Raw genomic sequence first — 18,711 nt, 5'->3', positions numbered from 1 at the left:
TTTTTGTTATTATTTTTATTTATTGAGCACATGGACAATATAACTATTTACCTATTTCTTTTAATTTCTTTCACTTTTTTTTACAGTGTTTTTTTACAGTGTTCTTGCTCTATTAATATTATTAATAATATCTATCTCTATCTATTACCACCACGACAATATCGGTTAGGAATATATGTATATGATTGTTTGTATAGTAAATATCCCATGGCAGTTATTATTATTTTAATTTTAAAATTACTTTTAACATTAAGGGGTAACACTACCCTAGAGTCAGAAAAAGAGACCTGTATATCTTTGATGATTTGTTTTGAGAAAATGGAAACTAGAATAGGATTTCTTTTTGGAGGGTTTATTAAATACATATTGAAGAGTAGAAAAAAAATTTTTATTAAAAATTTTATAACAAAATGGCGGCGGTAAATTTCATAGTAAAAATCGACTATTTTTTTACGGCCGGAAAGGTTTCTTGAAAAGTTTAAGTCCTGGAACAGAAAACAAAGAAATTTTATAATCTGTATAATATAAACTTGAAAAGTACATAGGAGTTTTTTTTATATCAATTTTTGTAGAAATGGTGCTCTTTTTTAGTAAAATAATCAATTTTTCGACAAAAAATAAAAAGTAAATTGTTTATAAAAATTAAAGTTTACATCCAATTAAAAAAATCCTATGTACTTTTCAAGTTTATATTATACAGATTATAAAATTTCTTTGTTTTGTGTTTCAGGACTTAAACTGTTCAAGAAACCTTTCTGGCCGTAAAAAAATAGTCGATTTTTACTATGAAATTTACCGCCGCCATTTTGTTATAAAATTTTTAATAAAAATTTTTTTTCTACTCTTCAATATGTATTTAATAAACCCTCCAAAAAGAAATCCTATTCTAGTTTCCATTTTCTCAAAACAAATCATCAAAGATATAGGTCTCTTTTTCTGACTCTAGGGTAGTGTTACCCCTTAATAAGACTAACAAAGAAGATAAAATGAATATAAATAAGAGACGTTAAATATTTTATATATAATAATAATTATAATTTACCAAGGATGGGTTTTTCTAGTAGCAAAATTTCTAAGATATCAATCTTTGCTATTTTACATTGCAATGCTAATAACAATACTTTTTTACGAAATGTCATTAAAGCAAGATTGCGAGCTTCATTTTTCACAAATTAAAAAAAAAACTAATTTTAATTTTCTAAGTAGCAATGATTTACATTTTAGCAACTTTTCCACTAGAAATTCCCCTCGTGCATTTTCAAGGGTTTTTTTAGCATAATTGTAATACTTATTATGTATAAAGTTATTAGTTGTTTAATTAATAAAATTACTATTTAAGCAATTATTTTATTTTTTACAGATGGGTTAAATTCATTTATTTTAAGCATACCTTCTATAATTTTAAAATATCTGACATAGTCTATGAAAAGGGACCTTACGTGCGAAAACAAGTTTTCGAGAATACAGCAGTTAAAGTTTAAACTTGGAAAAACTTGGAAATTATAATTCTAATGTTATAAAAAAAATTAAATCAAATTCGTAGGTAGTAAAAAGAAAACGAGGAAAATCGTTAAAAGCCATATCGTAATATTTATAGCTATAATTTTACATGTGATGTTTGTTACATCGCGGAATAATAAAATAAACCATGTAAAATATCTAGAGATTGCAGTAAATGATATAAGAATAATCGTTAAAAAAGAACACTTATGGTATGGTCAAAAGTCAAAGATATTGTATGTTATGGAACTTTGCAATAGTAAGCCTTGAATATAACTTTTCGTAATAAATTATGAACTTGAAACAATAGACAAAAAATTTTAATACATATTTTTATTTTTTTTTTATTTAAAACTCTTTATTACAACGAAATATTGTAGTTGACAATAAATCCTATTTCAATAAAAAACGTCATTTTACATATTTTCAGGAATTTTTTTTTCTGTACCGATACTGATAAAGGCAAGGCTGATAATGACAAGGCTCGAACTAGGTCCGTAAATCCCGTAAAGGTCCGTAAATTTGCTTGAAGTCCGTAAAAGTCAGTTTTCTTGAAAAAAAGTCCTCAAGAAATTACAAATTAATGCAGAAATTCAATTATTTTCAAAAGTAATAAAATTCTTCGCAAAAATTCAATTATGTTATAAATTTTTAATAAAATTCTTGTCAAAATTTTAATTATTTTTAAAAATTTTCCTCAAATCAATGATTTTTAATAGAAAAAAATCAATTATTATCAATTGATAATCTTATTAATATTTTTATTTAATTTTATTAATATTTCAGTGCAAAATTTGCCAAAGATATTAGAAAAATAATATTAAATCCTATACATTTTGTTTATTTATATTGTTTATTCTTACTATTTTATTATTTCATGTAAACAATAAAGGATCAATTTTCCATAACTCTAAACATGTTATTTTTTAACAGTTATGCCCTTTGAATTTCAAATGTGGACTGACCTTGACTGTAAGGGACAACCTAGACTACAAATTTCTTATATTTGAAATCTTTATAACTTTTTTATTTTAAAACCAATCAATTTACTTTGTACAGAAAAAATGTTCCTATTAAACAGGACTTTCCAACAATATACTTCAATTGACCAAATTCATTTAAAAAAAATAAACAAAAGTCAAAAGGTGGTCCGACCTTGACTATACTCCCCTACTATTTTAAAAAAGTTTATAAAAAGAATTCAATTATTTAAAAAAATATTTCTTTATTTTTAATTTAATTATTTAAAACGCAAACCAATAATTATTTCCATAAAATAATAAAAATTATGCAGGGATTCAATTATTTTCGTAAATAATAAGGGAGCGTTCACAAAATAATGTCACATGTGAAAAATACATTGTGTCACGTTTAGTAGAGAACCCCCCAACCACAAAAAACGTGCCATCATTTGTGAACTTTCCCTAAAATGATTTTTAGGAATTCAATTATTTTCATAAATAATAAAACTAATTGCAGAATTTCAATTATTTTTAATACAATTTTAATCGAATTCTTCGAAAAATGTTATTATTCTTAAAAATTTTTTTAAAATTCGTCAAAACAATACAATTATTTAAAAATTTATTGATAAAATTCTTTATGATAATTCAATTTTAAGAAACATGCAAGTTTTCAATAAATTGTTTTTTTGTATTTAAATAATTCAATTTTAGTAGAATTTTCTAATAAAAATTGATTTAAAAATTGATTTCATTTATAAACTTTTAGATTATAATTGAATATTAAAAAGCATTAGAGTGTGAATTTTTAGAAACAATTGAATTTTGAAAAGGTTTCAAATTAAAATCTTTGAAAATCTGAATTTTTCATATTTTTAACTAACAATTCTGTGGAATTAATTTTTTTGAGAAAGTTTAATTGCGGATTTTTGTTTTTGAAGTTTTTATTTTCAAATATATATAAATATATAAATATATTTACGAATAATTCAAATTTTTTAAAATTGAATTGTAAACAAATGAATTTGAAAACTCTCAAAGAACTTTTTCAAAAATAATTAAAAATAATGCATTTATAGAAGAATTTTAGTTAAAAACACGAAAAAAAAATTTAGTTTCGGAAAAGTTACAAATATTATTGCAAAAATTCGTCGAAAGAATTGAATTATTTAAAAATTTGTTAATAAAATTTATTCATGGGAGCTGAGTTTTAAGAAACATTCGATTATTAAATAAATAATTTTTTTTTTTTTATAAATAATAATTCAATATTAAAAGCAACATAGCGTAAATTTTTTTAAAAAATTGAATTTTTAAACTAATTTTTTTGAAAAAGTTTAATTGAATTTTTTTTATATTATTTCAAGCTTTTATTTTCTTATATAATTATATTTAATTTGATTTTGGACACAGTCTGTCTACGTAAAAGTAACTTATATCTGGATTGAGAATTTTCCCTAATGTTAGTTCAATATTTTCAAAAAAGTGTTAATTTTGTGTTAAAAACACGTTTTTCATCGTTTAAAATAACTTTAAACTTTAATTTAATAGTAATAAAAAATTATTTGAGGTTTGGACTTAGAAATTTTTGCAAATCAATGATATGGGCAATCCATAAAATCCCTTATTGGTCCCCGCTGGAGGCCCTCATGATTAAATAAATAAATTCTTGTTACAAAGCTTAATTCTATAAAAAAATAAGATTAAAATGAAAAAATACCTTACTCCAGATTATTTCATAAATCTTTAGTGGCACATGTGACTAGCTTAAAACCAAAAAGTTGGGATACTCGAAATTTATTTGCATTTGATTTTTAAAAATTTAAGAGTAGATAGGTATAAATATAAAATAAATATAAAAATTTATTTTTTTTAAATATTTGAAATTTTTGATTGAAAAGGCGATTTTCCTGTTATAATTACTTAGTTATTCATTAGGTTGCAAATTAATGACAGTAATTACCTCTGAACTTATATATCTTGGAAGAAAAATTTTTTTTTTAAATTATCGTCAGTTTTTGCCTAAAGTATTTTTCCATTAAAATGTAGACATATTTAACATAGGCTTGATTACTTTAAGAACATGATATTGGTTTCCTGATACGCTTTCTTCCTACCACATTTCTCTCATAAAAAACACAACTGAATACTAGTTCCTAGGAATCACGTAATGGAGCGCGTCAAGAATATCACACAATTCATGAAGTTACGTACTTCATGTGAGAGCACATACGTTTAACGTATAGAGATATTAAAGTTGAAGCAACATCATCATCGTCATATTGTTTATAATTTATCAACAAAAAATCTTCTTAAACATATATATTGTTTTTACTACAAATCAAAATCGTTAGAACGACAAAATTAATTCGCATTAGTTTTATATTAACAGTCCAATTATTATCAAAGTTATAAAAAAAATTTATGGAAAACACATAATATATAGAAATTATAATTAAAACATAATATAAGGTATAGAAATTTAAACTTTTTCACATGATCAGGCCTCGGATCGACTTTAACAAGCAAAAAAAGTCGCTTTAGTCGATTAAAAATAGAAAAAAAGTCGTTTATTTAATTCAACTTTGTTACAAAAATTTTATCTTTTATTTCCCTGATTCTTCACTAATTTCTAAATTTAATTAATTAAAACTTAAATAATTTTTCTAAATAAATATTTCAATGTACTTCTTATTTCTTTTTTTATGGGAAATAAAAAATAAATAAAATAAAATATAAACTCCATCTCGCAATCAACTATCTATATTAATTTTTAATAATTTTCTGAAAGTTCTTCGAGAATTCAATTATTTAAAAACAAAAATTCAATTTTTTTAATAATTGAAACTGTCTATTTTTTAAATATATTAAGGTTGAATATTTTTAAAAATGATAATAAAGATACTCTTAAAATTATTTTTTTTAAACGTTATAAATAATTATAACATATATAATTATAACAATTATATAGACAATTTTTACATAACAATAATGACAGTAAAAATTACTCTTACGATTTTTAGAGTTGAACCCTTTTTGAAATTCACGACTCAATTTTTTTGAAGAATTTTAATTAAAAATTTTGAATATTGAAAATTTTTTTCAAAATGTTAAAAATAATTCAAAAAATTTAAATGTTATTATTTTTTGTATGTATTTGCATTTATGGAAATAAGTAAACGAAAATATTGAAAATAATTGAATTTTAAAAATTATAATGAAAAAATTTTGAGAATTAAGGGCATTTGAACCTTGATGACGTCACACATGCTTTGCACAAAGTGTAACGTCATCAAGGTTCAAATGCCCTTAATTTTTTCAAAAATATTTTAATATATCTTTAGAAACTAATTTTCATTAATTTTCATTTTTATTAAATTTACACTTGAAGATTTTTAATTAAAATTTTTGAGAATTAAATTATTTTCAAAATTTTGTAAATTCAAAAATATTCAAAAGTTGATTTTCGAAATTTATAATAAAATACTTTTAACAAAAATTATTTTCAATTAAATTTTACAAAATTTCAATTATTCAGAAGCTTTTTTAATTATGTATTTCGAAAATTTAATTAGACAAATTATAATTTGTCTAATTAAAAAAATTAATTTAATTTGAAAGATTTGTCTATTATACTAATAAAAATCAAAATAAGTTGCAGTTAAATAAAAGTCGCATTATTTGAAAATAGTTAAAAAAAATTTTAAAAGTCATAATATTTGAGGTCTGCATGATACAAACTATGAATTAAAAGTACATAGTAAGAATCTCCAGATAAATAATAAAGAATAAAATAATTTATCTAAACTGTTATAAGCAAAAGTAATTAACAATTAGTTAACTTTGGATCCTCTCAAAAAATTTTGTTTTTCATAATACAGGCTGTAAACATTTTTGAAAAATAAATTTAAAAAAATTCCACTGTGAAGCGTGATTGAAAATTTTTTAAAACTCATTAAAATCATCAGACCCATTTCGGGAATTTTCGGAAAATCTTTTCTTTATTATAAAGTATAAATAAAATTCAAAAAATAAAAAATTGAGTCTAAAATTAAAGAAAATTAATTTGTTTATAAAAACAATAATTTTTTTAATAAAACAATTTAAAAAAAAATTTTTCTAAAAAAATATTTAACCGAATTTAATAAATCACTATAAATTTCATATGGTATTGACACATTTTTAGTATAAAATGCTACTTATTTCAATTTTTATAATGTTAAAAATAACTATCGACAAATCTTTAAAATTATATTTTTAAATAATTTTTTTACGATATAATTAAATTTTAAAAATATACGTATAAATATAAAATTGTAGAATAATTAAAATTTTGTAAAATACAATTGAAAATAATTTTTTTTAAAAATTTTATTACTGTTGAACAATTTTAATTGGATATTTTGAAAATTATTGAATTCATTTTAATTTTTTAAAATTCAATTATTTTCAATATTTTCAATTACATATATTTCCAAAAATTTAAATATAGGATAAATAATAACATTAAACTTTTTGAGAATCATTTTTAACATTTTGGAAAAATCGTAATCATGTTTAAAATTTTTAATTAGAATTTTTTAAAAATTTATTATTTTCTTTCATATTTCTCAATTGTTTAAAAATTCAATCGTTTGTAAAAGATTTTACCAAATTTTAATTGGTTGGACATTTTTTAATTGTAATATAAATGAAGAACTTTTATCTTTCAAAAATAATTTTTTTTAAATATTTTAAAAAACTTAATTTTCAAGAATTTCTTTATAATAATTTTTTGAAAGTATTATACAGTTAATAACTTTAAAAAAGGACAGTTTCAGTTGCAATTATTATAAACGATTGAATTTTTGTATTTGAATAATTAAATTCTCGAAGAACTTTTGGAAACTTATTTTTAAAAAATAGATTTAGTTTAAGTTTAATTAAAAATTATAGAAAATAATTGAATTTTAGAAGGGATATGTTGTAATTTTTAAAAATTATTAAATTTTTCAGAAGGTTTTAAATTGAAATTCTTTTAATGGAAAAACAAATAGGAATTATTAAAATTATTTAACAAAATTATTCAAGATCTAAATATAATTGAATTAAGAAATCATTGAAAGATCAGGGAAAATACAAAATAAAATTTTTGTAACAAAACTGAATTAAATAAACGACACTTTTGACTTTTTTATTTTTATTCGACTAATGATACTTTTTTTGTGCCTTAAAGTCGATTCGAAGCCTGTAGTATAAAACTAAGATATCTTGAATTTTGAAAATTGGATTTCAGATTCATAATCAGAGACCCCAAAAACCCCAAATAAACACGTTTCAAGCGAATCTAATGAGTTTTTGAAAATTTATCCGACATATTGGATTCGTCATCTTGAATTTTGAAAATTGGACTTCAGATTTATAATCAGCGACCCCAAAAAACCCCGAATAATAAGTTTCAAGCGAATCTAATAAGTTTTTAGAAAAATTTGTCCGACATATTGAATCCGATATCTTGGATTTTAAAAATTGGACTTTACATTCATAATCAGCGACCCCTAATACCCCCAAGTAACAAGTTTCAAGCTAATCTAAACATTTTAAACAATTTCGTACTTTCGAGTGAAATTTTGCAAAAAAAATTTGAACTTCAAACTTCAAGCTAAAATTTTGTACATTTGGGCGTTAAAGGGTTAAAGGAGTTTTTTTACCATATAATTAGTAAAAAAAATGGTAAAAATTGAAGTCAATTTTGCGAATACCTTCAAAATCTTTTATTTTCATTATTTTCACCTGTATTGAGGTTTAAATTCTTATGTCATTTTATTGACTTTTGATTTATTCTTCTTTTGTAATTTTTTTAAAGTATCCATAAAAATAAGCCTCCTAATGTGGTTTCCCCCCTTAAAAAAGAGCTTCACGATTATTTTTTAAATTTTTCTATCAAACCGTCTAAAAAATTTTTTAAATTTGGATATAAAAATTGTTTGAAATATTTCCAAAGAGGAAAAAAACTGTTCTATAAAGTGTTTCTCTAATATTTTTATTATTTTTAAAAATAAACTGATAAATTATTTTTTAATGGGGAAAATGAATCTAAATGAGGAATTCACTTGAATTCTTCTTTCAAGATGGAAGTTTCTCTATTCATAAGTTATCGGTTTATTAAAGTATTCAATATAAAAAAGTTTTTTTTTAATTTAAATTTATTAATAAATTTAAAGATTACTTTTTGGAAGCATTTAATGAAATAGTTTTTTAAAGAATATTTAATTTTCAATTTATCATTTTAGAAATTTTACCGTTTTCGCCTTTAAAATATTTGCAAATTCTTTAAAATATTGCAAAATTAATTTTAAATAAATTTTATTAATTAATTAATTTCATAAAACGAATTATTTAAACATTAAATCATTTTTTAATTGGTTCGAAATAAATTTAAAACTAATTAATTAATTTGAATTTTATTTATGAAGTAGATAAATTTTTTAAAGTTTACAATAAAGATTGATCCCTTTTTCACAATGTTTTTACTACACAATTAGAAGTCATTTTCTCTTTTTTTTAAGTTTTTCGTTTCATATAATTCCCTCATTTTTAAATTTTTTTCATTTATTATTTTCCCACCAGGAAGAGTTTCTTTTTCGAGATAATTTCATATAAGTTCACAAAAATGATTCTTTATAATCTATGTTAAAAAGTTGGTAGTCGAAAAGAGTTAAATTCTTCTACCGCGATAAAAAATTTTTAATTATAATGTTAGGTATTATAATATTTTAATTATACAATTTTCATTATGCAAAATTTTAAAAAGAACATGTAATAGAGTCTATTTTTCTATATAGTTAAAATTTGATAAAAAATGAGTTAGATCCCTTTTTGACTTCAATTATTTACAGTTAGATCACTCGAGAAATTTTGTTGAAAAAAAGATAATTGTGACATTGACATATATATTAAGAAAATTTATCATAAAACACTTACGAAAAGTTAAAGAAAAAAAGTATTTAAAAAGCACCATAAAAATTTAATTCTTAAACACTAAGGAGAACTTTTACTTATTTGCTAATTATATTGATTGCACAACAAGGAAAGATTTATTTCTCTACTATGGTGTTTTCACTGCAATAAAAGGAATTTAAATGGAATTTAATAAAGAGTACAATATATCTTGCTGATGGAGTTTATTGTGTAATAAGTAAAACTGCATACGTCCAATACCAAATGTTTTTTGTTTTTAATTTTTATAGTATATTTTGAAGCAAACAATATCAGAAAAAAATTTTCAATTTGCTGATTATAAATCTCATAATATAATTACATAATTCAGAAGGAAGTGCTGAGAAAATGTTTGAAACTAAATTATCAAAATTTATGTAAAACCACCATTAAAATCGATAATCGTTTATACCTCAACTAGGTTGAGTAACATGTAATATGTAATGAAATACAAAACAGAAATATTATGTATTATTTTATAGAGAAAGATAAATAAACATATTTGTGATCAGTTTGTAGACATTTATATCCCAATTAAATCAAATAATTATTCTATATATATATATATAAGAAGTTTAGTTTTTGTTTTAATTAAAATAAATGACAAAGATGTAGACAAGAAACTATATATAAATAAATTCTTTCTTTAAGCTTACATAGAATTTTCGAAAAAAATAAAGTAAATAAAAATTAATGACTAATTTTCCACTACAAGTTGGTAACAATTTTCAACATTTTAACTCTTTTCGCCCTAATATGTAGTACATTTTTATTTTCCTAACAGCAATAACGGATATTTCTGGATATCCTACAGACGTCCTAGCAATATATTTGGAAATTAGAATGTTCTCAAGATATTCATGGATTTTCACGTATTTTCCGACTTTTCTATCAATTAAAAAACCTACAGTACAGTTATTTATGGGAAAAAAATTAATTTGAAATTAAATTAAATTATACAAATTACAGAACTTTTTATTTTAAAATATGAATTTTTGAATAATTTTAGACTCAAACTTTAAAAAAATCAATTATATTAACTAATTTACTAATTAATTATTTGTATTCTATAATTTTAAAAATTTTAATAAAATTCTTCTCAAGTATTTAATTATTCGCATAAATAATATCATTCTTCGTAAGAATTCAATTATTTTAAAAAATAGTAAAATTTTTTGCAAAAATTCAATTATTATTTTCAAGAAAATTTTACGAAAGAATTCAATATTTTTTATTCGACATAAAATCTTTGCAAAAATTCAATTATTTCAAAAAAAAAAATTCACGAAAGAATTCAATTGTTTTCTTTATTCGATATTAAATATTTCAAAAAAATTCAATTATTTTCTAAAATTTTAAAAAAACGTTCGAAACAATTCAATTTTATTTATAAAGAGCAATGTCCCGTTATGTTTTTTAAATAAATAAATAATAAAATTCTTTGCAAAAATTTAACTATTTTTAATACAATTTTAAAAATATTTTATGAAAGAATTCCATTTTTTCTAATTTTTAATAATATTTTTCGAAAAAATTCAAGTTTTTTCTAAAATTTTAATAAATGTTTCCGAACAATTCAATTATATTTATAAATAGCAAAATTCTTTGCAAAAACTCAATTGTATTTAAAACAATTTCGAAAAAATTTAATTTATTTCTGAATTCGTTATAAAAAAATTCAATTATTTTCTAAAATTTTAATGAATTCTTCGAAAAAATTCAATTATATTTGTAAATAGTACATTTTTTTGCAAAAATTCAATTATTTTTAATACAATTTGAATAACATTTCATGAATGAATTCAATTTTTAAAAAATTTTTAATACAATTTTAAATTTCACAAAAGAATTCAATTTTTAAAAAAAATTTAATAATATTTTTCGAAAAAATTTAATTATTTTCTAAAATTAAAAAAAAATCCTTCGATACAATTCAATTATATTCATAAATAGAAAAATTCTTTGCAAAAATTTTATTATATTCAAAACAATTTCACGAAAGAATTCAATTTCTTTTCTTAAATCGATATTAAATATTTCAAAAAAATTCAATTATATTCTAAAATTATTATAAACCGTTCGAAACAATTCAATTTTATTTATAAAAGGCAATGTCCCGTTATGTTTTTTAAATAAATAAATAATAAAATTATTTGCAAAAATTTAATTATTTTTAATACAATTTTAATAACATTTCATGAATGAATTCAATTTTTAAAAAAATTTTTAATACAATTTTAATAACATTTCATTTTTTAAACATTTCATTTTTTTCAATTTAAAAAAAATTTTTAATAATATTTTTCGAAAAAATTCAATTATTTTCTAAAATTAAAACAAATTCTTTGAAACAATTCAATTATATTCAAAAATAGAAAAATTCTTTGCAAAAATTTTATTATAGGGGAGAGTAGGCTACATTGAACCAGCGTCAACAGTGAACCACTTCAATTTTCTGAGAAATGACTGAGTGAAATTTTTTCTTATTTAATATATAAGTTAGTTTTACTGAAACAAACTATGTCCAAAAATTTCGGGCACGTAGGTTTATTATTTATAAAGAAAAACCAAAAAAACTGTTTTTCACGTACAAAACAAAAAATTTTGTGGAAATATAATCAAGTTTTTTTTTGAAATAGGAAGTTTTAAAAATTAGTAAACTTGTGATTTATTTAGCTTAGGGTGCCAACTTCAATATTCCGATGTGATAAAGAATTTTAACTCTTATACATAAATTTATTATAAACCATTTTTGTTGTGATTGTCATGTGTATACAGTGAGTGCGGTATCATTGAACCACCCGAAAAAGCAAAGAATTTTCAATTTTAAGAGTTGTAAAGTTGTCTGCTCTACTAATTAGTAAGAAAAATACTGGAAGACATGCTTTCATCACAATTGTGAACGAAATAAACTCAAACTGTCACTTTACCTACCTAACCTGACATCAAAATATATTAATCTCCTATATTAACAAATAATAACTTTTTAACAACAATTTTCTATTTTTTTGAGTGAAAAATAAGATTTTTTACAATGTGTAAGTGGAAATATTATTTTAGAAGTAAATTGTAGTGTTTTATTAAAGGTGGTTCAATGTAGACACACATTCTTCAAAATAAGAAAAGTGTAACTGGCTAGAAAAAAATTAAATTTAATTATTTAATCATAATAATTTGTGTTTGTAACGTGTGTATTAACTAAAGGAGTACTTCAGCTTAATTTTGATACAAAAACCTGATCGAAATTTGTAAAATTTAATTAGTTCTTGGACTTTATAAAATACCCGGTTCAATGTAGCCTACCCTCCCCTATTCAAAACAATTTCACGAAAGAATTCAATTTCTTTTCTTAATTCGTTGTAAAAAATTTTAAAGGATTCAATTATTTTTTAAAATTTTCATAAATTCTTCGAAAAACTTCAATTACATTTATAAATTGTAAAATTCTTTGCAAAAATTCAATTATTTTCAAAAAAATTTCACTAAAGAATTAAATTTTTTTCTTAATTCGTTATAAAATTTTTAAAAAATAATTTAAAAAATTTTAATTGAATTCAATAATTAAATGTTTAATTTCAATTATTAACAAACACGATTATTTCAAAGACTTGAAAGAAATTGTTCCTAAAATTTATTTTATTTTTAAGATTTTTAATTAAAATTTTTAAAGAAACTCCATTATTTAAAAAAAAATTTAAAGAAATTCTTCAGAAAGTGGTTAATTAGAATTATCAAAAATTTTAACATAATATGTCTTCTCGAGAATTCAATTATTTTTCTAAATAATAAAATTCTTTGAAGAAATTCTAATATTAGGTATCTAATTTTGTGACAAAAAAGTTTTGAAACAATTCGATGATTTTGAATAAATTAATTTTAAAAATGGAAATTATTTAAAAAGAAAAATTTACCAGTAATAATTTAAAAATTCATATTAGGAAGATTAATAAGATTCTAAAAGTACCAAGTATGGTTAACATTAAAATTTTGTTTAAATAAATTGTTTTTCACAAAATTAGAAAATTATGTAAAATTATTTTTTAAAAATATAACAAAATATTGGAGTAAATATGAATTTTTTTCAATCAATTTATGTTTATAAACTTTTATCAACTTTTTTTATTATTTGTTTAAAATAAAGGTCATAAAAATCAATGCTGTCAAAAAGCGTTGTGAACAATTTTTCTACTTTCTGACAGTACTTGACATCGAAGCTTGTTTGAACTTTGAGGAACAAAAAATTCTGTACTGCGCCAGCACTGTTTTTTTATTATAATCGTACTAAGTAATTTAATATTTTTTTAATTGTAACAACGGCTATTCGGAAGAGAAAAAAATTTACCCCAAATTAATTGATTGACTTTTATAAGAATATTATAAATTTTTCTAAGTGGGACACATTAGATTTCGCTATTTTCTTATAAATATTTTACCTATTGTTTATAATAATTATAATCGTACTACGTAATATATTATTTTTTTAATTGTTGTAACGGCCATTTGGAATAGAAAGAAATGTACCCCAAATTAATATTGATTGACTTTTATAAGAATATAAATTTTTCTAAGTGGGACAGATGTTTTTATGTTGTAATAGTTTTAAAAGTTTAATATTTAATATTATTAAAAATTTATTTTTCATTGTGCATACAAAGTAAAAAAAATTCATTTCGTAAACCAAAAGGGAAAAACTTTTTTATTTTGGTTTCTTCTAGTACCAATTTTTAATAAAAAAAAGGATTCCAAATATTTGTTGTTTTCATTAAACTGCACAGGATACGAGAATAGGTAATTACTGAAAATCAGGGTAAAGAACGAATGATATTTGTCTGTCAATAATAATAATAAATTTAATAATTACGTAGATTCGAGTTATTTCGATACAGTCAAGTATAGAATAATATGTCTCTATTGCATTGAGTTTCTTGCATATATATATACATAGAATAGTCTGTGCGAAATTTCTTATTTACAGGTGTTTATATATGTACAGTAGTTAGGACATGAGTTGGGATCAGCAAAGATTGCAAAATCTATGCGACTTCTTACGAAAACGTGTCCGCAGAAATTCTCCATTTTTATTACTCTCATATAAAAGTGACTCCATTACATATTGATAAAATAAATTGTAATTCCTTTCTAAAATTCTTTTTCATTCATTTCGCCTGAAATTGTATTAATTTTTATTTATAATAACATATATTAAATTCAGAATTAAAAATATAATTTTTTAAAAATAGTTATTATAAGTATTTATTGGTTTTGGTTAAAAATTGTTTAGTAGACCTAGCTATTTTATTAGTTTATGTAATTATTTTGATTGATAGGTTACCTATTAAATTAATTAGAATATAATAACTAGAGGTTAGTTCTACAAACTAAAGAGTAACAGTAATTAATAAAAATTACCATTGACAGAATAGCATAGCTTATAATAATCATAACTTGTTAATTTTTTCACATAAATTTTAGTTAACAATTAAATTAAAGTTTGAATATTATATGGGGTTTCATAAATAATAATAAGTGATATTAGAATTTGATATCAGTTTTTGATTAAAAAAATTGTCGTCTAAAAATTCTAGTGAATTTTTAAATATTTTGATTAAAAATCCATACGCAACCGATTCCTCGTACGAACTTCGTACGAATGCCCAGTCAATTTTCATGCAATATTTAAAAAAAAAATTAGATTCGCAATTTTTATAAAATTTGAACGAATTTCAACACAGAAATTTGTGTAGAATTTCTTATGAAATTTTTTATGACAGCATGTTTTTTAGAATGTTGTTATTAACTTCTTTTTATAACATTTGTACACAATTTTGCAAATCAAACTAAAAAGTTTTATTTCTCATAAAAGAAATGTATTATTTTGAATAATGTTTAAAATTGAAACATTATCCCTTTCGTGCTCCTGAGAAACCCAGCAATTGAATTTTGTTGATACTTGTTACTCACGGGTTTTTGGGTCGCTGATTACGAATCTGAAGTCAGATTTTCAAAATTTTGAAAATTCAAAATGGGGGATCCAATATAGCAGACATTTTTTTTAAATTGCTCAAATTTAAATAAAATTTGTTACTCGGGGGTTTTCGGGGTTGCTGATTACGAATCTGAAGTCAGATTTTAAAAAATTCAAAATGGTGGCCCCCCGAATAACAAGTTTTAAGCGAATTTAAGCAGATTTGAAAAAAAAATGTCCACCATTTTGAATTTTGAAAATCTAACTTAAGATTCTTAATCAGCAACCCGAAAACCCCTGAGTAAGATGTTTTAAGCGAATTTGAGGAAATTTTGAAAAATTAGATTTTGCTATTTTCTTATAAATATTTTAAATATTGTTTATAATAATTATAATCGTACTAGGTAATGTATTACTTTTTTAATTGTAGCAACGGCCATTCGGAATAGAAAGAAATTCACCCCAAATTAATTGATTGACTTTTATAAGAATATTATAAACTTTTCCAAGTGGGACATATTAAGTTTCGCTATTTTCTTATAAATATTTTACCTATTGTTTATAATAATTATAATCGTTCTACGTAATTTATTATTTTTTTAATTGTAGCAACGGCCATTCGGAATAGAAAGAAATTTTCCGCAAATTAATTGATTAACTTTTATTAGAATATCATCAATTTTTTTTATTTGGGACATATATGTCCTAGAGGCACGAAAGGGTTATTTCATCAATATTGCCAGGCAGACATTGATAATGTTGGGTTAAAATTGTCTCACCATTGACAGGCAATATTGACATAATATTTAGCTCGAATGTTATGATATTTGGAAGTGATTAAATTATAATTAATGTAAATAAATAACTAATGTAAATTAATGGAAATCTTTTGAATTTATGTCATATTTTTTTCATAAGAAAAACATTTTGTACAAAAGTTTCAAATAATCAAAAAATTCTTTGGTGGAACAACTAAAGCCTGTGTGTATACTGTTTTTACTATTAGTGGTTATATAATTAAACATGTTTTATAAAATACATAAAGAAATTAGTTGACATAATAAGAAAAATAAATATCTATTCTATACACCTTTTTTTAATTCTAAAAATGTTTCGTTACATTTTTTGACTTTTCTAAAGAATGGAGTCTACCTTCAACGTGGAACTGATTACTTTTTGCAATGTCAACGATTTATATTTCTTATTTTAGAAGCTCATCGTATTACATTCTCGACTGCTAATTTTAGTATCAATTTTCAGTGCATTTTCTTTTTTCGGTATTGCAAATAACTTTGTTAGTAATATTTATATTGTTTTGCTTCTTCTAGAAGGAAACTTTGAACTCTTTAAATTTATAAGAATATATATGTGACGCCAGTGAATATTTTCATTTTTTGGTTAAAATTTTTCTATATTAGTCATAATATAGTCTAATATTATGTAATATAGTCTATTATTATTATAATAAGACTAATTATAGTCTTATTATTAACATATTATGAATCTAAAGTCCGTAACGTTTTTAAAAACGAAAAAATAATTAAAAATTTATTATTTTTGCTACAAAATTATTTGTAAGTAACTATCCTCTAGTTAATTTGTTAAAAATCCAGGCACATTAAAATTGAAGATGAATTTAGCTTGAAATACATTCTTTTCCAATTTTTCGTTCATATCAATGTTGCGGAGTTTAGTCTCATCATTATCATAGGAAAAATAAATTTTATTAGGAAGGAATCCTTGGGTTTCAATTAACTACGTACAAGTTTTAAATTTCAAAAAGGATAATTTCTAATATTTAACAGATTTTTAATCTGTTAAAGCATAAAAATCTTCATATAATTAAATTTATTTAAAATTGAAGTAATAGTAAAAAGACTATTTTTAAACATCTCACCCTAAAGAAGTAATTTCTATTTTAGCGGATTCTTCTAATTTTAATATGCATCCTCTTATCTATCAAATGTAAAATTATTTCTACAAAAGGATTTTATTTTGCAATAAATCAGTGCATATTCTTTGACATTAAGGTTATGGACTGATTTTCGCGTATTGTATGTTTTAGTAAAAACTGATAAACATTCTTTTAGACAATTAAACATGCGCAGTTGACATTTGTGCAATTTTTATTCTGAATTTCAGAATAGATAATAGAAATCTTGTTTCTTTTGGCCAAAATTGTTTTGATCGAAGCCAAAAAAAATTTGGAAGCACTAATTTACATTAAATTGAAAGTATTTTTTCAAGTAACAACATTAGTGATATTAGTGATATTATAAATGATATTATAAAAGCGGAAATTGTTTACGTACATGTAAAGAAATGCTACCTCGATGTAATTTTGTTCAGCTAAATTTTGTCCTTAGATCCTCATGCCTCGTTTAACTGAAGCTGAGGAGCGCCAAATTTGAATTGTTTCCCTCCCGCCCTCCCTTTTGTTGTTAACTTTCTTCTCCTCTTATCAGGTAATCTTCTCTTCTTTCTTATAAAAGATATTGAAAACGTCCTTGCGTGTCACTATACTCAACACACGCGCTCTCAGAAAAGAAAGGTGGAAATCCGGAAACTTGCATAAAACTCGTACACTGGTACCGTGACTCTTCCGGGAGTTTTTCTTCGTTAACTTCCTTTCAGAAATTAAAACAAAAATCTTATCGATTTAATTCTAAAATAATTGGAATAATTTTTTTTCTCTCAAAAGATAAATATTTATTTTTTATTAGGGGGATGAATAATTTAAGGGACTATATCAATATAATCGATATCAAAAATTGCTATCTCGCGCGTCTCAACGTTCTTAGCAGAACTGGGCCCGCCATAGGCTCGTAACTTTTTCCTGCAATAAGTGCAAGAAGTGGGGTCTTAGTGGAAAATATCTCACAGTGGGGGACCCCCGATTCTAGGTAGATACCCCCCCGTCAATAGGAACGGGTCCAGATTCCCTCCCCATGTAGTTATTTCTCCTGTCATCGACACCGGTCAGGGTTACGTCATTCAAAGAAATGTTATATAACACTTTTTTTTACTGATACTTTCTTGTAAACTCTTATCAAATTCTCCAAGAATTTCTATAATGTTTTATAAGGGCGTGTCAAAAAATACATGCACAATTTTATTTCCTTATATTACACAAAAAATAATGAGACTCATTTTTTTAATTAACTATTACGATTTTAGAAAAAATTAAACAAAATCGCTTTACGTACTTTTTTTATAAAAAGCCAAATATTTTTTATTATTTTTTATTATTTTATTCTTTTTTCTTTGTTTTATACATTCTTAAATTCTCAATTTGAAAGTAAAATA

General features: G+C 22.3%; 1 protein-coding gene across 2 annotated transcripts in view; it reads right to left on the bottom strand.

Annotated features, from left to right (window-relative positions):
* LOC122509350 (elongation of very long chain fatty acids protein AAEL008004-like) overlaps positions 1-18,244 on the bottom strand; it is a 41,344-nt gene extending 23,100 nt beyond the window's left edge. The window contains exon 1 of one of the 2 annotated variants that reach the window (XM_043623352.1): positions 17,735-18,244. The gene's annotated coding sequence lies outside the window, so the exon portion shown is untranslated. Of the gene's footprint in view, positions 1-17,717 lie in introns of both variants that reach the window. The other variant, XM_043623342.1, reaches the window with a different exon arrangement.
* Between the last annotated feature and the right edge of the window lie 467 nt (positions 18,245-18,711).

Source organism: Leptopilina heterotoma, unplaced genomic scaffold (assembly GCF_015476425.1).
Source record: "Leptopilina heterotoma isolate Lh14 unplaced genomic scaffold, ASM1547642v1 Lhet_115, whole genome shotgun sequence".
NCBI classification, from domain to species: Eukaryota; Metazoa; Arthropoda; class Insecta; order Hymenoptera; family Figitidae; genus Leptopilina; species Leptopilina heterotoma.
The sequence above is the reverse complement of the archived record's forward strand: the minus strand, read 5'-3'. Positions and strand labels throughout refer to the sequence as shown.